The sequence below is a fragment of the Ambystoma mexicanum genome, chromosome 1p (assembly GCF_040938575.1).
Source record: "Ambystoma mexicanum isolate Mex_15411 chromosome 1p, UKY_AmexF1_1, whole genome shotgun sequence".
NCBI lineage: Eukaryota > Metazoa > Chordata > Amphibia > Caudata > Ambystomatidae > Ambystoma > Ambystoma mexicanum.
The window spans coordinates 300,236,445-300,262,271 of NC_090921.1; the positions used below are offsets into that span (position 1 = coordinate 300,236,445).

Below are 25,827 nucleotides of genomic sequence, written 5' to 3' on the forward strand. Positions count from 1 at the left end.
CATCTCTAGTATCCTACCTCAAATATGGACGGACCACTATCTTATATGCTTTACAGCCAGCATTGAGCCTCCTAAACCTGACAACAATAAAATAGCACCCCCCATGCCAACAAGAAGTAAAAAAGAAATCACAGCTGAAAAACTACTTCCACTTCTCCTACCAACTCTCACAGCTAGCTCCAATGAATCTAACCCTAGCGAGTTAGTTGAATCATTTAACAACGCCATGACCAAAGCCCTTGACTTGATCGCACCTATCAAACTCCACAAAAGTAAATGTGAAACTCACCTTAACTCTTGGTTCACCCCACATCTCAAAGAAATGCGCATCCAAAAACGCAAACTCCAAGCTATCTGGAGGCATACTCCTTCTGCTGACAATAAAACCACACTTGCCAACTTCGCCAAAAAATACAAAAAGGAAATAATTCAAACTAAAAAAGATTCATTCAATGATAGAATCAGTAAAGCCAATTCGAATTCCAAAGAGCTCTTCACCATTCTCCGTGAACTGGAAAATGCCATTGCCCCTACAGACAATGTCCCCAAAGACAAATCTTGGTGCACTAGTATCCAAAATGCTCTAGCAAATAAAATCACAACCCTTCAATCTAAAATTGCTAAGAAAAAAGCCACACTGAGCCCTTGTGGAACTCATACCACCCCACTGAAGGAGATACCTAGCATATCCACCCAAAATTACTGCAAACCTTTCAGGTTTACCAATATCTCCATATTGGAAACTGAAAAGGTCATTCTATCCCTTAAACCGTCGAACTGCCAAGGTGACAGCTGCCCTGCGCAAATCATCAAGGATGCAGCCAGAGACCTAGCACCCTTCATCTCGAAACTTATCAACGCCTCCTTCAACATGAGTACAGTACCCACCAACCTTAAAGAATCCTGGGTTCTGCCCCTACTAAAAAAACAGACACTCGACCCAGCTATCCCCACTAACTACAGGCCCATTACCACGGTCCCATTTCTCCTTAAAATCATCGACAGAGTAGCCTACCTCCAAATTCAAAACTATTTGGAGACACACCAACTACTAGGTTCACGGCAATCTGGCTTCAGACCACTGCATGGTACTGAAACGGCCCTTATTGACCTCAAGACACAAATCGACGAGCTGAAGGATAAAGGCAACACAGCTATGCTCCTCCTCCTTGACCTATCAGCGGCCTTTGACCTGGTGGATCATGCAGTATTATGCAACCACTTAGCGTCCGCCGCTCACTTCTCAAGTGAAGCTATAGCATGGGTACAATCCTTCCTAGCTAACCGTACGATGAGTGTTCTCCCCTGTAGCGGCAGCGGACCCTATCCAGATCACTTGTGGTGTACCACAAGGCTCATGTGTCTCCCCGACAATGTACAATATCTTTACTAAGCCTCTCTTCGACAAACTTGACAAATTAGGGGTAACCTACACGAATTATGCGGACGACACGCAGATTCTCATACCACTATCAGGCAACTTTGTCGAAGACACAGCTCTAGTAAACAAAATGTACCTCCTCATTCAGGCATGGATGGCTTCCCACGGCCTCTGTCTAAATGACGACAAAACTGAGATATTGATCCTGGGTTCCGACTCCAACCTTAAAAAACTGAGTCCCAACTATCGCAATTTCAACATAGATGGTAACACAATCAAGGTGGCTACGGAGGTAAAAACTCTAGGCTTTTACCTCGATTCCACCTTATCGCTTAAAAAACAAGTCAACACCCTGGTATCCTCCACAGCGTACACCTGCAAATTAATCAGGACCTGCAGACCTTACCTTTCTAAATCTAACTGCATCATGCTAGCCAATGCATTAGTAATGTCCAAATTGGACTACTGCAATGCCCTCTATGCAGGCGCCAACAAATCCGTCATAAATAAAATGCAAATTTTCCAAAATAACGCTCTTAGAGCAGCCCTTGACATACCCCGTAGAGCACATATCTCTAACGTTAGGAAAGACCACCACTGGCTCAAAATCAGCGACAGAGTCCTGCTTAAGACACTATCGCTTACCCACAAAGGGCTCAACAACAGAGCACCCCCCTACATCTCAGCCAGACTGACCAGAAAATCATCCAGTCACCGCACTAGGGCTACCAACCACTATCTGCTTGAAACTCCCAAATTCAGACGATCCAAAGCGGGAGGAGCAAGCTTCCCCGTCAGAGCTGCCCAGGCCTGGAACACATTGCCCATTGCACTGAGAGCTAACCTACCCTACTCTAACTTCAGATGCAAGGTAAAAAATTGGCTCTGGTCCAACGACAACTAATTCCCGCGGCACCCTATGGCCACGACACCCTTGTAACTCAGGCTAAAATAATTCTGCCCTCTCACTTCTACCTGTATACCTTCCCATTACTGTAATATGCTACTTTTTTTCCCAACCGTTGTCATTGACATGTATGTACCGCATTACCGTATGTACCGCATTGACATGTTTTTATACCTTGTATGTAACCTAAGCATAAGAAATCTTGTAACTGCTGCGCCCGGCTACCCCTGGGTTTTGTGCGCATTATCAAATAATAAACATAAACATAAACTGCCTGTCTCGGCCAACTACTATCACTGCCTGCAAGGGCCAGCTTGTCACTCTTCACAAGAGCCAGCTTGTCACATTGTACAGCAGTGCCAGCTACTTTTACTGTAGACATGGGAGAAACATAATGTCCAAATGAGTTCCAAGTGTAACGATGTTTCAAGAAAGCTTGGACTGACTCAGGAAAATCATGGCAGGTGCTTACTTGAAACTTTAACTGGGGAGGAAGATTAACTGGAGTCCTTGAGCCTGCAGAGACTGTGAAAAGCAAGGCTCAAGAGGCAAACTATACACCTGGTATAGTTCTTGCCCATTTATGTTGTATATGTGTGACAACAGCACACCCCTTAGTTCTGTTCACAGTTTGTCATCAACCAATTGCTGTAGGTGAAGTTAATATTACAAATCTTGTCTGTTTCTGTCGTGAACACCAGATACTCCTTCCGGTGCTTTGCTGTGCTTTAGTCAAAAACCCTCATACTTCAGCTTACAATTTTGATATTTTATACTTGTGAATAGTAAATCAACTACATTTTTTGTTCTGAACTGAAACATGGTTTGATTATACTTCTTATGCCCATGAACAGTTACCCAATTGTTATTCAATTTTGCACCCCCCAAAAGCAGATGATCAACTCCAGCTCCTATCCAAGATCTGTTCTTTTGGTGCTTCTGCATTTATGCATTTCGTGCTTCTGCATTTATGCATTTCATCTTCTCTTCTACTCTGGCTCTGCCCACCCTATCCCCTTTTTTTCTATACTCCTTGTGCTTTTTTACATCAGCTTTGCTGGTTCCCTAAAAAACGAGCAAAACCAATGTCCATTCACTGATGCAAATGCATACGAAAGTACAGAAATGTCTGCTCTTATTTAACATTTCTTTAGAACAAGATGCAAGTGTATTTACATATTTGTATTTAATGAATTTAATTAAAGAGGTTCGGCAAAAAAACAGTAGATATCGAAACAAACATTATACAGGAGTACTTATGGAATAAAGAGCTGTCCTGGGGAGGGTGTCTTGCAGCATTACGGCTAGATGTATACATGAAAACGACAGTACAAGTCAGGAGTGATAGTACAGAGACGAATTACACAGACACAAACCTTTGTACATGGGGGATGGTAATCATGGATGAATGAACACTGTATACAGTAGGTTTAACTGAACTCCAGCAGAGAGTCCACTGCAGATAATGGATAAAAACATTTGTACTTGTGGGATTGCAGGGAGGGTAGTATGTACACTAAATGCAGTATGGTTTCAAGTGTGTACAACGGAAGTTGTGTTGAAGTGAGTGGAGGGTGTTAAGATGTAGTTTTGAAAATCAACCTTGTGCACAGATTCTAAGAAGCCGCCTTATTCTGATGGACGGGGACAAACACTAATGTCCAGCCAAACTCTATCTGGGCATTGTGGATGAGCATCAAGGTTTATACTTAGGAGTGTGTGTGAGTGGTAAACCCTTCACCACTCCCATGCCCTCCTAAGTTTAAATAATCAAGTCTTAATAATCTAAGTCTTAATAAAACAAGGCAGGCAGAATGTATACAAATACAGTTATTAATGTATTCCTTGGAACAAACTCTTATCAATGAGAAACTACAGGAAAGTAACACATTAAAACATTCACGGTTATATAAGCATTGACCTTAGTGTGCACTGCTAAGAGCGCTAATGCCTCACTTTTAAATACAGTTCGAGATAGATGTGAAGGTTCTAGAAGTGCAGCAAAGCAGGTGAATAAAGAAATAAACTCACATAAAAAGTCCTTCTCTAGCTAGAATAGCAGGGGCCTAGTTTCCTTGGAGCCACAAGTAACAATAAAAGTATTTTCAGGAGGGTAGAAGTCTCTTTGGGTAGAAATCACTGGATCTTCTGGATTCGTGCCTTGGTTCCTTTGTAGGAAGACCAGGGGCCATGCATAGGTCACTTCAGGTTATTGAGTCCGGCTAGTATGCGGTTCCATGTTACCATGGAGCCAATCTGCACCATGGACAGCATGACACCTTGGACACATAGACTTCCTGACCACCACACCGGCAACAATCTCCAAGGACTCCCAGGATATAATGCAGATGGCGAACAGCGATGGCCACTTGACAAAAACATCGGGAGGCGACCCACATGGTCAAAACAAACTGCTCCTGCAAGGTCCCTATTTGAGGGGTCAGAAATGTGAGGCGGACAACTTTGTGAAGATTTTTCAAAAGATGCATTTTCATTAACTCAAAAGGTTGGATAAATGCCTCACTATCCCTAACCTGACAAGGATTTCCCTTACCTAAAATAAACTAAAGGAAAAACACTATAACAAAAGGTTTCTGCCCCTCACTCTTGTACGTACAACAACTCAATAAGGTAATATATGGCAGTTCAAATAAAACAAATATATCAGTTATGTTCACAACCTGATAACAGTCTTTCTCCAGCATTGGATCTTTCATGGATTCACATGCTTAGAATATTCCCCGTCGTCAGACTGGGAACCCTCGGTACACATATATATAGTCATTTCCAATAGGAAAAAACTTCTGCCCTATCCCCGTCTGCGTCCTCTACGGGGCCGCCCACGTACGCCCCGTTGGACGTGATGGTATATAAGCCCCGCCCCCGCGGGTCCCTTCAGATTTCAACCGTCTCCAAAGATAGTGGGATCTCCTCGTGTATTTTCTTCAAATACTTATCGAATTGTTTCTAACTCCTGCGAGTTTGTCTGTTTGGTCCACTTCTAACTCCTACGAGTTTTGTTTGTTGGGCTGGCAATAATGTCGGGTAAGCCTCTTTTCCGCCCGTGTGCCACGTGCGGTCTAAAGAAGGTTTATGAAGGGGATGGCCATCTTGACTGCATCTACTGCCTTCACCCCCACCACTCGGCGGACCAATGTGATATTTGCAAGGGGTTTTCCCAAAAAACCCTGAAGGACCGGAATCGGCGACTGGTCTCGTGGCTGAACGACGTCGCTGGAGCGTACCCTCAGTCGGAGGTAGGATCGGTGCGCAGTATCGCCTCAGCGAAAACATCAGAAGCCCCCCGACGCTCACATCCGTCGGAACCTCCGGCCAAAAAATCACGACCTACGGAGCATTCCTCTAAGGCCTCATCGAAAGAATCGACGAAGAAATCATCTTCCTCTTCTTCTTCGTCGAAGAAAGATAAGGACAGGCCAAAATCCTCCTCGAGCGATCAGAAAAGATCAGCTACGAGTAGAGAGGCGGATAAACGCAGGGAGAGCTCCGCGAAGGCGGGACCGCCTAAGCCACCTGCAGGCCCTCCGTCGACGACGGCGACGATCCAAGTGCCCACTCCGTCACAGTTCCCCGCCTTTCAAACGGGCTCATCGTCGACGACGATTCCCTCGTCGACGGAGTTCCAGGCCTGGAGGCCAGAAGTGTTCGACATGGGGCTACCCGACACACTGCTGCAAGAACAGGCAGTTTCGATCGCCTCCAAAGAGGACGACGGCTTCAGAATAGTGAGCCCGGAAGACCTGGGGCTACGGCCCAGATTTCCTTCTGGTGCAACCTGCTCTCAAGTTTTCACCCAGCCTCCAAACGCCCAGGCTACTCTCTCCATGGAGGTACTTTCCTCCTTACACTCGCTCTTGAAGTCCCTGGACGAAAGGCTCCCACCTGTTCCGACGACTCCCCTCGTCGACGAGCCCGGACCTTCACACCGCCCGACTAGATCGGTCGTGGGCCCAACTGCTCCAACAGTCCAGGAAGAAGGTGAGCTCTCGGACTCCCTCTCTGAACAGGGGTCAGCTTCTGGTATCTCCCTCTCGCCGTCGAGAGACCCGTCATGGGTTTCGGATGTGGAGGTGGATCCTCCGAAAAGTCCCATTCACCCGTCTCCACCGGATGACATAGGGGCCTTCCATTCCATGATGGAAAAGGCCTGCAAGGAGTTCGGTTTGACCCAACAAGAAGAAAAGAAGGACTGCTTCCTCTTTGACCACATGGGCAAGAATAGGCGTTCCGTTTTTTCGATACCGATACTGGACCACGTATGGAAAGAGGGCGTCCAAACCATGCGGCATCCATTCTCGGAACCTGCGGTCAAGGGCCGCGTAGAGAAAAAATTTAAAGTGCCAGATTCGACGCCAAAATGCCTCTCTGCGCAACCCACGCCTGACTCGGTGGTATCGGCGGCGGCGACGAGAAAGGCAAAAGCCCAGCATAAATGCTCTACCCCTCCGGATTCCGAAGCTAGACGCCAAGACGCTTTCGGTAAGAAGATCCTGTCAGTGGGAGCGTCAACAGTGAAAGCAGCGAACTCCCTGGCAATCATGGCCAGGTATGACAGGGAGATGTGGCACAGACTGGCACCCATTATGGACCACCTCCCAGAAGAACACAGAAAATCAGCTATGTCCCTGGTTCGTGAAGGAGAAGAAGCCTCGAACCATGCTATCAATATAGCGGTGGACCTGGCAGATTCGGGGTTCAAACAAATTAACAACGGAGTGGTTCTACGACGCCAGGCCTGGCTCAAGTGCACCAACTTTAGACCCGAGGTGCAATATAAGGTCGTCGACATGCCTTTCGAAGGTGACCACCTGTTTGGCGAAAAGGTGGATGAGGCCTTGAAAGGAATGAAGGAGGACTCTGAGACGGCGCGCTCACTGGGCTCTCTCCAAAGCGGTAAGCCCTTTCGTTCCTTTCGCCCCTTTAGAGGAGCTACGGGAAACGCACGATTTGCGGGATCAAGGGATAGAGCATTCGGGAGGTCTTCATATCCGTCCCAAGGCTATAGGCGCGCCTCACAGTCCTCGACCCGACGCAGAAATTTCCAGGCCTCCAAGAGACGTCCCACTTACTCGTCGTCGACGGGAAAACAAAAAGATCAACAATGACGTTCTAGGAGGGAGAGTGTCAAGTTGCGTCGAGGAATGGGAGTCAATTACGACAGATCGGTGGGTTCTGGACACGGTGAGACTGGGACATTCCCTAAGATTCAAATCCAGACCTCCAAGACGTCCACCGATACGCCTGTCTCAACCACACCTAAGCGTCTTGCGTCGAGAGGTTGCGCTCATGCTAAAAAAAAGGCGCCATCGAGTTAGTCCCTGCTTCGCAGAGAGGCTTAGGGGTTTACTCACGCTGCTTCGTAGTAAAGAAACCAAACGGGAAGTGGCGCCCCATCCTCGACCTACGGGACCTCAACAAAACCCTGCTGAGTCAAAAGTTCAAGATGCTTACTCTACAGGAAGTAATCAGATCGGTCCAAAAGAACGATTTCCTGGCGTCTCTGGACCTCCAAGATGCGTATTTTCACATTCCGGTGCGCACTCACCACAGGAGGTTCCTGAGGTTCCTAGTCGGCCAAACACACTACCAATTTACTGTGCTCCCTTTCGGCCTGAAGTCCTCCCCAAGAACCTTTACAAAGTGCCTAGCACCCGTAGCAGCCTGGCTGCGGAAGGAAGGGCATCACGTTTACCCGTACCTCGACGACTGGCTCGTGAGGGGATCCTCCCCAGCGTCGACCAACGACAGCCTATTGACCACCTTGCGACTGCTACAGCGTCTGGGATTTGCAGTGAACTACGAAAAGTCTTCACTAAAGCCCTCGAAGAGCTTGAAGTTCCTAGGTGCTCAATTCGACACCCACACGGGACTAGTGAAACCATCCCTGGAAAGGTTGTTGAAGATCAAACACCTGACAAGCCAACTTCGTTTACAGAGCAGGTTGTCAGTAAGAAAATATGCGGCTCTCCTCGGCTCCATGGCATCGTGCATCCACCTAGTCGCGAACTGCCGGTTGTTCATGAGACCTCTACAGGAGTTCCTATCAGACAGATGGAAGCAGGCCACAGGCCGCTGGTCGGACAAGATAATAGTCGACGACGAACGAGTTATCAAAGCCCTCCGATGGTGGAAAGTGGCGCGCAACCTGGACAGAGGGGTCCCCCTGCAGGAGCCGGAATTTCAGAACACCATCATTACAGACGCCTCTCTGTCGGGCTGGGGAGCACACATGTCACGTCACCAAACCCAAGGCAGGTGGTCGTCGACCGAATCTCGCCTACATATCAACGTCCTGGAGCTAAGGGCGGTGAGATGGGCCCTGAAATCTTTCCTCCCACACATCAAGGGGTCAAAAGTAAGAGTGCTCACGGACAATACGACAGCTATGTTCTACCTGATAAAACAGGGTGGCACCAGATCCAGGACCCTCTCGAAGGAAGCTCAAAAGATCTGGCATTGGGCTTTAAAACACCACATCTCCCTAGTGGCATACCACCTACCAGGAGCGAAGAACGTACAGGCGGATTCCCTGAGCAGGACTATGTCACAAATACACGAGTGGGAGCTGGACTCCACTCAACTCGGGGAAATCTTCGAAAGATGGGGGACCCCGTCGATCGATCTCTTCGCCACGGAAAGAAACCGAAAATGTGTTCAGTTCGCGAGCAGATGGCCCCAAACAGGCTCCCTGGGGGAAGCGTTCTCGTTTCCGTGGACAGGCAAGTTCCTCTACGCCTTCCCTCCATTTCCCCTCATACGGAGGACGATCCAGGGGATCCACAGGTACAATTGCCGGGTCATCCTAGTGGCCCCGCGCTGGCCGAGGCAACCATGGTTCTCAGACCTCCTTCATCTGTCGCTGGATCAGCCGATACCATTCAGGAAAGTGCCGAACCTCCTGTCCAGGGACGAGGGGACCGTGTGGCACCACAATCCGGACAGCCTGAACTTAACTGCATGGCTCCTGACTTCTCGGAGTTCGGGAACCTAAAAGTCTCGACTGATTGCCGAAAGATTCTGCAGGCGGCCAGGGCCCCGTCCACTAACAAATCATATGTAAGCAAATGGAAAAGGTTCTGTATATGGTGTCAAACACAACAAAATATACAACCTTTGGAAGTAACTCCGGAGCAAATCCTCCCGTATCTTCTTCATCTTGCGGAGAGCGGACTGTCATCATCGTCAATCAAAGTACACCTGGCGGCTGTTTCGAGATTTACAAGAAGAAGACAGTCCCCTCCACTATTCAGTGACAGGCTAGTGAAGCATTTCATGAAGGGTCTGTTTAGAACCTTCCCTCCGGAAAAACGGTTCCCACCGTCGTGGAGTCTGAACACGGTTCTAGCTGCCTTAATGAAGCCTCCCTTTGAGCCAATGTCCTCTTCATCTCTACAATTTCTATCTTGGAAACTCGCGTTCCTAGTTGCCATCACTTCGGCTAGAAGAATATCGGAACTACAGGCACTGGTCATAGACCCTCCATATCTGAGGTTCTTTAAGGACAAAGTTATTTTATCAACTAACCCTTCATTCATCCCAAAAGTACCGTCGGTCTATCATAAGCACTCGACCCTGGTACTCCCTACTTTCTTTGCATCTCCTTCGTCGACGGCGGAGAAGGCTCTTCACACTCTGGACGTCAAAAGGGCGCTAAAATTTTACCTGCAAAAAACGCAAGATATCAGAGCCACCAGACAGCTATTCGTCGCCTACGGCCCCTCGGCTAGGGGTAAGGCTATCTCCAAACAAGGTCTGGCTCGCTGGGTCTCCTCGGCGATTACCCTGTGTCATTCCAAGGCTGGGAGACCTCTACTACATCGTCCCAGAGCCCATTCCACGAGATCGACATCTTCCTCCGTGGCTCTATGGGCAGGAATTCCGCTGACGGACATCTGCCAGGCGGCGGCATGGTCTGTTCCGCACACGTTTACGCGCCACTACTGCCTGGAAAAGCAGCACGCGGATGAGGTACAAATGGGAAGGGCAGTGCTTCGCCACCTTTTTCAATGAGGTAAGCCAAAGTTTCAAGAATAATGCTGCCTATTATTTGGCCTCAGCTGTTTTTTCAGAGTGTATACATGAATGTACATAGTTTATTGACCTAAACATAATGGTCGGGTAGATATATGCGCAAGGGGTGCATACTGAGTCATATGACATAGCATTGTATGGCGGAAATCCGTTTCGTATCAGTATAATAAGTTGTTGCTTACATACATGGTATAAACGGTAGTGTTTGGGGGTGTCTCTACGAATGTAAGTTACATTGCACTCTCACCTCCTTCTTGATGTTACTGCTTTACAATCTATTCTAAGCATGTGAATCCATGAAAGATCCAATGCTGGAGAAGGGAGTAGTTTCTTACCTGTAACTCCATTTCTCCAGCATTGGTATCTTTCATGGATTCACATGCGCCCTCCGGCCTCCCCGGACTGCAATGTGCAAGATTGGTACGTAAGCAAGTTTTCCCCCGTTATCTTGGAGGGGTCGAAATCTGAAGGGACCCGTGGGGGCGGGGCTTATATACCATCACGTCCAACGGGGCGTACGTGGGCGGCCCCGTAGAGGACGCAGACGGGGATAGGGCAGAAGTTTTTTCCTATTGGAAATGACTATATATATGTGTACCGAGGGTTCCCAGTCTGACGACGGGGAATATTCTAAGCATGTGAATCCATGAAAGATTCCAATGCTGGAGAAATGGAGTTACAGGTAAGAAACTACTCCCTTCCTTGTAATCTGAGTGAAATCCCCTTCCCCAGGTCTAAGCAGGATTCTATTCAAAAGGATAAGGAAATCCTGTCTTGTAACAAAGTTCCACTTGAGTTCTTTTGGTTCCAAATTGACAACAAAAGGTTCCAACTTGAATTCAGTCTACAATTCATAAATGTTCAACAAGGTTTTCCTCTTTCCACTTGTGGCACAAGTGCTCATAACAACTTCTTCTCATAAACCAAGAATACTTCCATAGCTCATTAGGATCAACAAAAAGGTTGTTCTCAGGATATTTCTGCAGCAGTTCATAAATCACTTGTTTTAACTATATTCGGGGATTCTGAAGCAGTTTATACAACACTTGCTTTGATGATATTACGTTGTCAGGGTAATTCTGTGTCAGTTCACAACACCATTTTAGTGGTTCTGCCACTTCTTCAAGACATTTACAGGCAAATTCATAGATTTCAGCGCAGAGGCAGCGCCCGCGAGCAGCGCAGAGTGGGAGCGTGCACCTGCGTGCGCTAGCCATGTGCGCTAAACAGCATTTTGGCACACCACGTATTCATGGAATTACCAAGCCATATTGAGCGCTGGCGCAGTGAACATCCCATAGCGCCAGTTACACCCCCAAGAACGCCTTGTGCGCAAGGAAAAGCCATTGAAATGCCCAATGCAGCGCAAAGGGCTGCGCTAACCCTGGACCCGTTTACAGGGCCGCTACACTGTAATCGTGTGAAAATACTACGCGTACCCCGCTCTGGACAGCCAAAACACGTGAAAATGTACTAGTGCACCACTCGGAATATGCGTACCCGGCTCGTGCCAGGTAAATTGAGTAGAAAAGGTAGCCCCTGTGGTGTGGGCTGCCTGTGGGGCATGGCCAGGGTGGATGGGCTGCCTGCAGGGCATGGGGCAAGTGAGTGGGCTGCCTATGGGGCATGCCCAGGGTGGATGGGGTGGCTGCGTGTATTTTGTGGGTGCGTGGGGAGTTACACACACGAGAGGCCTTGGCCGAGCAGGGTACGTGTATTTTGGGGGTGTGCGTAGAGTCTCACACACGATAGGCCTTGGGCGAGCAGGGTACGTGTATTTTGGGCGTGTGCTGGGAGTTTCACACGTGATAGGCCTTGGACGAGCGGGGTACGTGTATGACTGGGGTACGCGGGGAGTTTCACACGTGATAGACCTTGGGTGAGCGGGTTACGTGTATGACTGGGGTATGCGGGGAGTTTCACACGTGATAGTCCTTGGGCAAGCAGGGTACGTTTATTTTGGGGGTGTGTGGGGAGTTTCACACGCGATAGGCCTTGGGCGAGCGGGGTACGTGTATGACTGGGGTACGCAGGGAGTTTCACACGCGATAGTCCTTGGGCGACTAGGGTACATGTATTTTGCGGTGTGTGGGGAGTTTCACACGCGATAGGCCTTGGGCGAGCAAGGTACGTGTATTTTGGGGGTGTGCGGAGTGTTTCACACGCGATAGGCCTTGGGGAGCGGGGTACGTGTATGACTGGTGTACGCGGGGAGTTTCACACGCGATAGTCCTTGGGCAAGCAGGGTACATGTATTTTGAGGGTTTGCGTGGAGTTTCACACGAGATGGGCCTTGGGCAAGCAGGGTACGTGTATTACTGGGGTACGCGGGAAGTTTCACACGTGATAGGCCTTGGGCGAGCGGGGTACGTGCATTTTGGGGGTGTGTGGGGAATCACACACGTAATTTTGCATTGTGGGCCCTTCCGCCCTCCCCATGCCCTGCAGGCAGCACACACCACAGTGGACTACCCCATGGCTTGCAGCCAGCCCACACCACAGGGGACTAGCCTACAATCCCCCCATGCCCTGCAGGCAGCCCACATGGCACCATGTACGCCTGAGCGCTCCTGTGATCCCAGACTCATGTCTCCCCACCCACTCACCCACCCAGCAGTGATGGGCACCTGCCAGCAGGCCCCGACTCATGTCCCCCACCCACTCACCCACCCAGCAGTGATGGGCACCTGCCAGCAGGCCTCGACTCGTATCCCCCCACCCACTCACCCACCCAGCAGTGATGTGCACCTGCCAGCAGGCCCCGACTCATGTCCCCCCCAACACGTCATCACAATCCACACTCATGGCCCTCATGGCCACCCAAATCCCACCCAAATCCCACCCCACGCCACCCCAGTCCAAACACCCAAACAAGTATTCCATCCACTCCACATTGAAATTACCATGTCATGATAGATCCCAATTAACAAGTATGCACATCAATACATGTTCGTCAGACACACACAATGGGGGCAAGTGAATGTGAAAACCCACATCGGGAAATGCACTAAACAATTGAGAGAATACCACACAAATGAAGTATGAAATCAAAATGTATTCAATACAAAATCAACGGAATGAAAGAAAATCACACAAGCAAATAATTAAATTTAAAAAAGGCAGGATGTCCAAAATGATTAAAAAGAAATGAATGCAGAATCCAAATAAATCCAAACAAAAATGGCTCCAAAGGGTACGTCCATCAAACCGAATCCAAAGGGAAAAAAATAAAAAAACCATTGCTACATGGGTAAAAAAAATGCTAACAATTCTAATCCATTCCGGAACTATGTACAATTCAAAAATCCAGGGTCCATGAGCCCAACAATCCAAAGAAACCTACAAAAAAAACCTACCTAATAAATGACTATATACAAAAATGTGGGGCATAGTCCATGCTCCCCAAATGAAAGAAAAATAGAAAGGAAACTTAACACTAATGAACTATATACAATGGCGGCGGGCAAGTCCAACAGCTCACTTGTTGATGTCCCGGGCCAGGGCATCATCGAACTCCTGTTCAATGTCCTGGAGGCGGCCCTCTTCACTGGCCCGAGGTCTCGCAGGGATAATGCCATGTTCACCTCCAAATCCCTGAGAATTCCCTCGAGGCCCTCAGCCCGCCTCAGCGCCCTGTGCATGGAGTTCTCCGCCCTGACCATAGTGAGCCGTGCCTCTTCCGCCCACCGCCGCTCCGCATCTATTGCCTGGCCCCACTGCTGCCACACGGAAGACACTCCCAATCCAGGGTCCTCCTGCCCTATGGCTGTTGCCTGCCCCTCTGATGTTGATGGCCCCGAGCCATCATTGCTCCCACCTTGAGCCTGCTGCTGCCGTGCATGTGCCCTGCTTGGTCATACCTGCATGTCGTCCTGCTGGGGTGCAGTTGTTGGGGTGGCCACCCCTGCTGGACCTCCGACTCCCGACTGTGGCAGGGATGTGTCCTCCACCAGCCTGGCCGCTGGCTCAGTGGCAGCTCCACAGGGTTGCCTGGTGACTTTTGGGCAGGTAGATGGCACAGAGGACGACTGGCGTATAGGGGGTTCAGTTGAGGAGGGGGTCGGGTCAAGACCCAGCATATGGAGGAATCCAATGCTGGTGACCTGTCCCAGTAGGATGACGTGGTCAATGAGGCATGCAAAATGACTTGCATTCTCCTCACGAGAACTCTGCAAGTCATCCCGCATGCCACGTTGACGCAATGCCAACCTAGATAGGACAGGCTCAACCGGTCATGGATTGCCACGTCCGAGGGAGAGGAAGGCCAGTTGTTAGCGGATCCCCTCCCTGAGAACGGGTCTGGACGTAGGCATCCCTGCTGGTGCGGGATGATGCAGTCACAGGATCGGGGACAGGATTACACACAGGCCCCTCAGCGGTGGCCTGTGCTGCCTCCTGTCCCTGCCCCTGGACTGCACCACTAGCACCAGTGGAATCCCCCCTCCAGGCCCCATGCGTGGGCCTTCCACGGCCTCCTCCTCAACCTAACCCTCCACCAACCTGGATGACTCTGTGCCATCTACCTCCATAGCCCCCTGTGGGGGCTCAGCTGCCCCTTCTGCTGCCCAAGAGTCCACCTCCGACCTCCCCCTCTTGGACCTCCCCTCGGCAGCCGCGGACGCGGCACCAGACTCCTCACTCCCCACAGAGATGACAACCTGGGAGGGGAGCTGGGCCTTGTGTTTCTGGCTAGCGGTGGGATCCCTGCCGCTTTCCTCCACAGCACCGTCTCCGCCCTCATCAGTTGACGCTGCAGACAGGGAGAGACAAAACACAGGCATCAGGGCACTGTACAATGGTCCGATACACACATGACATTTGCACATGTGTGGCAGTGTCAAACTTCACAGATGGCATCACACTCACCAACACACATCATTTCAACCCACACACATACGCAAGTTAACAGGACTGTTGCATCTGGCAGCAGCATCCATTCACATACAACAGCGTGAGCATCCGAAGGTTAGCCTGACGTCACATGCAACACGGGGAGTGCCAAACCTGCCACCAGACATACATGCATTTGTACATCTCCACCACCTGTCGCAGTGAAATCATTGCCATCCATGTCACATCTGCTAATCAGCCTCCTACATGTCGGTGTCACATGCATCCATGGTTTATCACAGTGGCACACATGTCAAATACACACACACGCACATGTACATTGTGCACATACATGTTTAATTTGTTGCAGGATAGCGGGGTAGTTCTGTGGGAATAAGTCTTGTATTTTCCCTGTCAATATTATTCCCAGGTATTTCACCCCTGTTTTCGCCACTTGAAAGTGTAATGCCTCTGCTATTTTGTAGGTTCGTGCGGTGTGTCCTGCCAGAGCTAAGAGTTCCGATTTCTGTCTATTAATTTTCAGGCCCGAAAGTGATCCGAATGTGTCTATTTCCTGCATCAAGAGTGGTAGAGAGTGCTCTGGATCCCCCAGGGTCACCAGCATATCATCCGCATATGCTGCTATTTTATGGGAGTATCCTGCCATGTCTATGCCTTTAATATCTGTGTTGGCCCTTATCTGTTCCAGGAGTGGTTCTAGGAAAATGGCGTATAAAAGGGGGGAGAGCGGGAACCGTTGTTTCATCCCCCTTCTAATGTGTATCATATTTGATAGGCTCCCATTCACTGCTACTCGTATATTGGGGGAGTTATAGTTTGCTCTTAGAATCTTGATGTGTGTCTCACCCACCCCCATCTTCCTTAGTGTGATGAAAAAGAGTGACCACTCTACTTGGTTAAACGCATTTTCTGCGTCCAGGGCAAGAACTATCGCCGGAGATTGTTTGATACCAGATTTTTCCACCAGGTGGATTATCCTCCTAATGTTATCATGCGTCTGTCTACCTGGGACGAACCCCGCTTGGTCTTGGTGGATTAGTTTCGGGAGTACTTGTTTATGTCTAGAGGCCAATATCTTCGTATATAACTTAGCATCTTGATTTATCAGGGCAATGGGAAGATATGAGCTAGGGAGCTGAGGATCCTTTCCCGGTTTTTGGAGAACAAGCATCTTAGCATCGTTCATTGATCTAGTGATATCCCCCTTATCCTTAAAGGAGTTGAATAAGTTTGTTAGTATTGGGGCGAGTATATCCTTATATGACTTATAGAATTGTGCGGTGAAACCATCTGGACCTGGGGCCTTATTCCTTAGGAGATCTCTAATTGCTATCAGGACTTCTTCCTGTGTGATTTCTTCGCCTATCATTTGTCTATCCACTTCCGATACTGTTGGGAGATCAATGCCATCTAAGTATGAGGTTTGTAGCCTCTCCTCGGGTAGGTCAGACGCGTATAAATGTTGATAAAATTGCGCAAATATGTGCCCTATCTCTTCCGTTTGTGTCTTTCTTTCCCCTCCCTCATCCCTCAACACCTTTACCGTCCGTTCTTGATTTTGCCCTTTGAGTTGTCTAGCCAGATATGTGTCTGCTTTATTGGCTTTTACGTAGTACCAGTGTTTCAGTCTTAACAGATGCCTTTCTGCTTTTTTCGTGCGGAGGGAGTCCAGCTGGCCCTGGACATGTCTGAGTGCTTTATGCATCTTCGGGGTGGATTTCTTCGTAAGTTCTGCCTGGATTTTTCCTATGTTATTCTCTAATTCTCGTTCCCATTGGGTGTTTTGTTTCTCCCTAGTTTTCTTTTGGGCTATTAAGTGTCCCCGGGTAACTGCTTTTAGGGTCTCCCATTGTGTTTCTATGGAGATTTCTGGAAGATTGTTTAGTTCTAGGTACTCCGTAATATGTTCCCGCAAAGTATTTCCTAACACTGGGTCCCTAATTATCTCCTCCGGAAACCGCCAATTCCACAGCCCCGATGGTTTATGAAGCAGGGCTATCTCTACTCAGAGGGGAGCATGGTCCGATAACGAGATGAACCCTATTTCTCCAGCATTGGATCTTTCATGGATTCACATGCTTAGAATATTCCCCGTCGTCAGGCTGGGAATCCCCGGTACATTATATAGACCCTTTCCCGTAGGAAAACTTTTTCGACGCTTATGCGTCCTATCCACCTCGTTTTGTATCATGCGTGCCCGTGGCGTCAGGACGCCATGATATAAATACAGGACCCGCCCCCGCGCTCCCTCAGATTTCAACCGTCTTTCAAAGTAGTGGGATCCTCGTGGTTACTACTAGTAGAAATTAGGTTGTTTTTTCTTTCGCTTCGGCGACGTTATATTCTGGAGAATTATGTCCGGAAAAGCGTTATTTCGCCCTTGTGCGACATGTGGACTCAAAAAAGTCTATGAAGGTGATGCCCACATGGATTGTATCTACTGTCTCCACCCGCACCACACGGCGGATACATGCGAGATATGCCAGGGTTTTTCCCAAAAAACCCTTAAAGACAGGAAAAGAAGGTTGGTCGACTGGCTTAACGATGGAGCGGGTGCCTATCCGGCATCAGAAGTTGGCTCAACGGCCTCCAGGAGCATGTCGGAACCTCCCTCGAAGAAGGTACGGCCGGTTGACAACCGCCCTGAGGACAAGCACAAAAAGTCCTCCTCATCATCTAAGACGGAGAGGAAAGCGACGTAAAAATCCTCCTCAGGGGACCGTCACAGGTCTTCCGTGAGTCGGGATTCTTCAGCCGGGAAATCAGCTTCGAAATCGGCTTCGAAGGCTTCGAAGTCTAAAGCCTCGGCGCCGGCTACTTGCTCGTCGACACCGGTGTCGTTGACGATGCCTATTACTGTTCAGGCTGCAGCGGTGGGGATTCCTTCGTCGACGGCGACTCAGTCTATGGCTTGGCAACCAGAGGTCTACGACCCGGTCCCCCCTGAAGTCTTACTGCAGCCGGACACGGCCTTGTCGGCGGAAGGGGAATGTGACATGGTTTTACAGCCGTCGGATTTGGGCTTACGGCCTTCCACTTCGACGGCGACGACGGCGAGTGGGGGTGTGGTCCCTCTATCCTCGACGTTGCTGACCCCCCAGACGGTCTTGTCTCTGGATGTGCTTAATACTCTGCAGAAGCTCCTACAGCGTCTGGATATGCAGATCCCTCAACCTGGGACCTCATCGTCGCTATTTTCTGTACCTTCCGTCGACGAACAAGCTCAAACAGCCCGCTCGACGACCAAAAGCCCATCGGCCTCCCAGGTGGCGAAGGATCGTCCTCGAGCGCAGGAGGAGGGTGAGCTATCGGAGTCCGATTCTATCCAGGGTGACTCAGGGTCTGACATTTCCCTGTCACCGTCGAGAACCCAACATGGAATTCGGATGTGGAGGTACAGTCTACGAGGAGCCAGACACAACCGTCTCCTCCGGATGATGTGGGTGCCTTCCACGCAATGATGGGAAAGGCTTGTTCCGAGTTCGGCTTGATTCCTGAGGAGTTTTCTCTTTGATCATATGGGTCAAAGGAGAAAATCGGTATTTGCCATCCCAATCCTGGACCACGTGTGGCAAGAAGGCCTCAAGACGATGCGCCATCCGTTCTCGGAGCCGGCTATCAAGGGGCGTATTGAGAAAAAGTTTAAAGCTCCGGAGACCACTCCGAAATGTCTAACATCACAACCTCTGTCAGACTCCGTGGTGTCGGCAGCAGCGGCTAGGAAGGCCAGAGTACAGCAAAAATGTTCGACCCCACCAGAAAGCGAGGCCAGGAGGCAGGACGCCTTGGGAAAAAAGGTGCTCTCAGTCGGCGCGACGACCGTAAGGGCAGCCAATTCCTTAGCTATCGTATCACGATACGATAGAGAAATGTGGCACAAACTAGCCCCTATCCTAGAACATCTGCCGGAAGAACACCGAAAAGCAGCCATGCTGCTTGTACGAGATGGCGAAGAGGCTTCGAACCACGCAATTAATATTGCAGTTGACCTAGCAGAGTCTGGTTTCAAACAGATCAATCATGGCATAGTGCTTCGTCGACAAGCGTGGCTCAAATGTACTACTTTCCGTACTGAAGTCCAATACAAAGTCCTTGACATGCCATGTGAGGGAGAACATCTGTTTGGAGAAAAGGTAGATGAAGCCTTGAAGGGGATGAAGGAGGACACGGATACTGCCAGGTCTCGGCGCCCTCCAGACAGGTAGAAATTTTCGCTCTTTTCGCCCCTTCAGGGGTGCTGCTGGAAACTCCCGCTTTGGAGCCGCTAGGGACTGTGGATTTAACAGGCCCTCGGACTCTTCACAAGGTTTCAGAAGTGCATCCCAGTCGGCACGAAGAGGCAGAGATTATCAAGCCTCCAGAAGACGCGGCTCGGGTTCCTCGTCGACGAAGGACAAGCAAACCAGCAACCAATGACGGCCTTCGGAACGTCCTGGGGGGTCGAGTCTCATCATTTCGACCAATGTAAATGCATCACCACAGATCGATGGGTTCTGGACACGATTCGCATGGGGCATGCGCTACAGTTCAAAGACAAGCCTCCACGTCTTCCGCCAGTGTTTTCGGCCCAGCCACACCTTCGAGTCCTAAGACAAGAGGTGGCGATTATGCTGCAAAAAGGAGCGGTAGAAAAGGTTCCGGTGGCACAGGAAGGAAAAGGGGTTTATTCCCGGTTCTTCGTTGTCAAGAAGCCAAACGGAAAATGGAGGCCCATTCTCGACCTGAGGGTACTCAACAAATGGCTAAAGAGCTTAAAATTCAAAATGCTGAAGCTCCAGGAGGTTATCAGGTCAGTGCAACCCAAGGATTATCTGTCGTCGCTGGACCTTCAAGACGCCTATTTTCATATCCCAATACGTCCACGACACAGGAGATATTTAAGGTTCGTCGTCGGGCGAAAGCATTCCCAGTTCAAGGTCCTCCCGTTCGGTCTCAAGTCCTCCCCCAGGACGTTCACCAAGTGTCTGGCCCCTATAGCGGCCCATTTAAGAAAGGAAGGTCACCATGTCTATCCCTATCTAGACGACTGGCTGGTCAGAGGTTCGTCCATGGAACAAACACGAAACAGTCTGGGGGCCACGTTGTCCCTCCTACAGAAACTGGGCTTCTCGATAAACTTCAGCAAATCCTCCGTAGAGCCTTCGAAGACCTTGGTTTTTCTAGGAGCGGAGTTTCATACGCACACAAACCTTGTAAGACCATCCAACGAGAGAATACAGAAATTACAAAGCAAGGCGTCGGAATGGCAATGTGGTACCAGGGTATCGGTGCGCAAATACATGTCCCTACTAGGGACTATGTCATCCTGCATTCCGTTGATAAACAACTGCCGTCTGTTTATGAGGCCTTGCCAGGAATTTCTAGCGGACCGTTGGGCGCAGAGCCAAGGTCGCTGGTCCGACAGACTGGCCGTCGACGAGCAGCTAGTAAAAGCACTCTGCTGGTGGAAAGTTTCTTCTCATCTAACGAAAGGAATGCCTCTGGTGGAACCGGAGTTCCAGAAGACGGTGGTGACGGATGCATCGTTGAGCGGATGGGGAGCTCATCTGGATACGTTGCAGGTACAAGGCCGGTGGTCGTTACAAGAGTCCTCCCTGCATATCAACCTGCTGGAACTGAGAGCAGTGCGATGGGCTCTAAAATCCTTCCTTCCTCAGTTGAGGAACTCGGTGGTGCGTGTCATGACGGACAACACAACTACAATGTTTTACTTGAGGAAGCAAGGAGGGACACGGTCCAGGTCCCTGTCGACGGAGGCACAAAAAATCTGGCATTGGGCACTACAACACAACATGCAAATCTTGGCGTTCCACCTGCCAGGCGTGAGAAATGTGGAGGCCGATGCCCTCAGCAGAGAACTGAACGATGTTCACGAATGGGTGCTGAACGACCAGCAACTACAACACGTATTCAAGAAGTGGGGACATCCCTCCATCGATCTGTTCGCGACGAGGGACAACAGGAAATGCCCGCAGTATGCAAGCAGATGGCCTCAGCAGGGCTCTCTGGGGGATGCGTTCTCCTTCCCATGGACGCACAAATTCCTGTACGCATTCCCTCCATTTCCCCTTATCTGGAGGACGTTGCAATGGATCCTCAAGTACCCATGTCGGGTGATTCTGGTGGCCCTGTACTGACCCAGACAGGTGTGGTTTTCAGACCTACTGCACCTAGCGGCGGCGGAACCGATGAGGTTCCAGAAGACCCCCAACCTTCTGTCTCGACAGGAGGGTGTTGTTTGGCATCACGACCCGGACAGCCTCAAATTGACGGCCTGGCTCCTGACTTCGCTGAATTTGGTCAGCTAACGATTCCGGAGGAATGTCGGCGTATTCTGCAAGCGGCAAGAGCACCTTCCACAAACACCTCATACTCGTACAAATGGAGGAGTTTCTGTCAGTGGTGTGCGGATCAACCAGGTTTGGTTCCGCAGTCGATTAAGCCGGAACAGCTCCTTTCATACTTGCTGTTCTTAGCTCAAAAGGGCCTATCGGTATCGTCGATAAAAGTACACCTGGCCGCCATTTCCAGGTTTACACGTCAACGACATTCCGCACCATTATTCAGCGACCGCCTGATTAAGCACTTCCTTAAGGGCCTATTTCGGAGTTTTCCTCCAGAGAAGAAATTTCCTCCGGCGTGGAGCCTCAATCTGGTGTTAGCGTCTCTTATGAAACCTCCTTTTGAACCAATGTCATCATCGTCTTTAAAGTTTTTGTCGTGGAAGTTGGCCTTCCTGGTGGCCATCACTTCAGCCCGACGTATTTCAGAAATCCAAGCTCTAATGGTAGACCCACCATACTTACGTTTTTTCAAGAACAAGGTGGTCCTAGCCACTAACCCACAGTTCATACCGAAAGCTCCGTCAGTGTTCCATAAACACTCCTCTATTGTCTTACCTACGTTTTTTCCAGAGCCAGGCTCGGGAGCGGAGCGCACGTTACACACACTGGACGTAAAAAGGGCTCTCAAGTTCTATCTTCATCGCACGCAACCTTTCAGAGAAACGAGGCAGTTGTTTGTGGCCTATGGGTTGGGTGCTAAAGGCAAAGCCATTTCAAAGCAAGGACTGTCAAGATGGGTATCGTCTACCATTTCGTACTGCCATTCCAAGGCAGGGAAACCTCTTCTACGACGGCCAAGAGCTCATTCAACTAGAGCGGCGGCATCGTCGACGGCGCTGTGGTCTGGAGTCCCTCTGGGGGACATCTGCATGGCGGCTACCTGGGCGGCTACACACACTTTTACCTGCCACTACTGCCTGTCGCAACAACATGACGAAGATACCCGGATGGGACAGGCGGTGCTTCGGCACCTATTCCAATAAGGTAAGCCCCGGCTGAGGGGTTAGATCCTGTTGCAATTATGATTGAATATTGTTCGTTCTTTATGCTAACGATTACTGATGTATACACGACCATAGGGAACGGGCATTGTGAGAAGGTATGTGGGTTTGCATGCACTCCTCCTCTTTTTGGGATGGTATGGCTATGTAATCTATTCTAAGCATGTGAATCCATGAAAGATCCAATGCTGGAGAAGGGAATAGTTTCTTACCTGTAACTCCATTTCTCCAGCATTGGTATCTTTCATGGATTCACATGCGCCCTCCTGCTTCCCCTGGACATGCAAACCGGTTCCCCCACTACTTTGGGGGCCGAAATCTGAGGGAGCGCGGGGGCGGGTCCTGTATTTATATCATGGCGTCCTGACGCCACGGGCACGCATGATACAAAACGAGGTGGATAGGACGCATAAGCGTCGAAAAAGTTTTCCTACGGGAAAGGGTCTATATAATGTACCGGGGATTCCCAGCCTGACGACGGGGAATATTCTAAGCATGTGAATCCATGAAAGATACCAAAGCTGGAGAAATGGAGTTACAGGTAAGAAACTATTCCCTTCTGATTCACGTATTTTGCCCAGGAGACCCGTCGTGACCCAAAGATAATCTATCCTGGACATTGTCCCATATACATGCGAAAAATATGTGTATCCCTGCTGTTTGGGGTTGACATGCCTCCATACATCTTGCAAGGATAGGTTAGACATTTTCTGTTTTAGTGCATTTGACGGGGTACCCTGTCCCTGATGTCTGGGCCCAGATCTGTCTCGATTCGGGTCCCACGCTATATTCAAGTCTCCTCCCATTATGATTTCCCCCCCCTGCACATTTTTCCAGTTTGTCTAATGTTTCTTTAAGAAAGCCATCTTGGCCCGAGTTAGGAGCATATATGGTTGTTAGGGTGATGGGGATTCCTTCGATTTTTATGTTAAGGAATAGATATCTCCCTTGTTTATCTCCTTCTGTTTGGAGTATCTGAGGGTTGAGGGAGTCCCGGATGGCTATCGTGACCCCTGCTCTTTTCTCTTGCGCGTTAGCCTGCTGGATCATGTTATAGCCTTTCAGTTTGATTTTATTCCTGTCTTGTGCCCGTATGTGTGTTTCTTGGAACATCAGTATATCATATTTCCCTTGTTTTAGGAAGGTTTCCAATTTCTTCCTTTTGACTGGGGAATTTAAGCCTCGAATGTTATATGTTAATATTTGTATCCCCATTGTTCTGTTTTGGATTTTTGCTTCCATTTGCCTCGGACATTCCCATGTGTATAACTTCCCCCAACCTGAGCAACCACAAACTTGCTCATACAATGTACCCCCTTGCCCCCTAAACTGCCCTGAGGTGGACTCTGGTTCCTATGACCGCTTTGGCGTTGCACCTCCCGTGCCTTGCCCACTAGGTCTCACGGATAACTTGCGGGGTGTCCTAAATCCCCTCTGGGTTCCAATAATTGGCCCTCACCCTCCCCCACCCCCCGGCCTCACCTGGTATAATGAAGTTCCCGCCCCCCCGCTAGTTGTGTTCTTTTGCTTTGGCTGGTCGGAGTGCATCTGCGTCCATGTGTTCTATGGGTTTTGCGTTCCTGGTTGCTACGACCAGGTTTTCAGTCTCTTGGTGGGGGCCCTTTCCATTTCCTGTCGACCCTTTTCCATTCCCATCCTGACCCTGTTTGGGTGTTTTTTCTTCTCCATCCTCTTTGGCTAGGTTCCTCCTGATCGGGCAGTCCCAGAATTTGTTTCCCTTCATCACATGACTTTACCCTCCTTTGCGTACCGTACCACGTAAACGGGCCAAATGGGAAGGTCCACTTGTATCTGATTTGTTTCTCCGTTAGCTCCTTTACCACTGGGCCCATTTCCCGCCGTTTTTGCAGAGTGGATTGTGCCAGTTCCTGATAAAGTTGGATGTCCTCCCCGTTCATGCGAATATGGTCCATTGTCCTGGTTCTCCGAAGAATTTGTTCCTTTTGTGGGTTGGAGGTCAATGCCACCAAGACATCTCAAGGTCTTGCTCCAGGTTCTTTTACCCTTTTTGGCCCCACACAATGAATCCTGTCTATAGCTATTTCCACATCCTCGTCCCCGTCTAGGATATCTTTAAATACCTGTTGTACCGCTTCTTTCAGGTCCTTCTCCTCTACTTTCTCCGTCATATTCTTTATCCTTATATTGGACCTCCTTGAGCGGTTTTCTAAATCTTCACATTGCAGCTCTGCCTGCTGTTTTGCCTCTTCATCCAGGTTTTGCGTAGTTTTCTCTAGGGTGTCCGTTCTCTCCCCCACTGAGGCAATTTCCTTTTTAAGATCTTGCACCATTGTTTTCATGTCCGTCTTTATGGTCTCGAATTGGGACTCGAATTGGGATTGCATGTTTGCCATAAACTGGTCCTGAAATTCCGCAAACCATTTTTTCATATCTTCCTTTGTAGCCATGTCCCTGAGCTCGGCCCCTGAGCCCGCTTTAGCCGTCTGGCCGTCTGTATTCTTCCTTCTCGTTGAGCACGCAGGGGTGGCTGTGTCTGTTCCTCACAGTTGTGGGAGGCGCTGGTCCTGTTTCCCCTGTGGCGATGATTGGAAGAGATGCGCAAGTTTGCCCCTCGATCTTGACATATGTGCTGCTCTCTCTTTAGTTCCCAGGGTAGTACCCTGGTGCCGGGCTTTTCTGTCCTCTGGGGCCCTTGAGCGTTTTGTTTGCAACTGCTACCCTAGGGGGCTTCCTGGGGGCTTAATCTACTGGTCTCCAGTTCCCTATGGAGTCACTTTGGTGCGTTGAGTGCTTGGTGGCTTAACGTGATCCACCTCGCTTTGGGGTTGGTGTAGATCTGGGGCCTGTCCCCCGGGGGCCTGCCTTGGTTGTGGGGTGTCTTCAGCTCTGCAATGCTGGTGGGCTTTAATGGCAGACCCCCCTCCTGATGTCCCTCCTCGTCTTTTCTAGAACTTTGCAGTCTGAAGTGCCCCTCACTTTCTATTTTAAGACCTCTTCTTTGTCCACTCCACCTTTATATCTTCTTTCTACCCCTCTGTTTAGCCCCACTGGACAGTTGCACTAATGTACCATGAAACTGCTGGGGGTCAGATCATCAGTTTTGCCCCTGCTGACTTGTGAATTTAGCCTCCGTGCCCGGGTGCTGCTCCGTTCCTTTTTTCTCACTGTTTTGCTATGTTTTGGTCTCTGCTACGTCCGTGCATATATCAGCTGCGCTTCCTGTGTTCCTGTAATCACCGGTGCTCCCCCGCCGCCCGCTGCTGAGGAGCCGTTCGATGGACACCCCGGGGCTCCCTCTGAAAGTTCGGT

The 25,827-nt window shown here is 49.7% G+C and overlaps 1 protein-coding gene across 5 annotated transcripts in view; it reads left to right on the forward strand.

Moving 5' to 3' along the window:
* ABCA7 (ATP binding cassette subfamily A member 7) overlaps window positions 1-25,827 on the forward strand; it is a 2,687,121-nt gene that overhangs the window by 1,296,333 nt on the left and 1,364,961 nt on the right. The window lies entirely within an intron of this gene.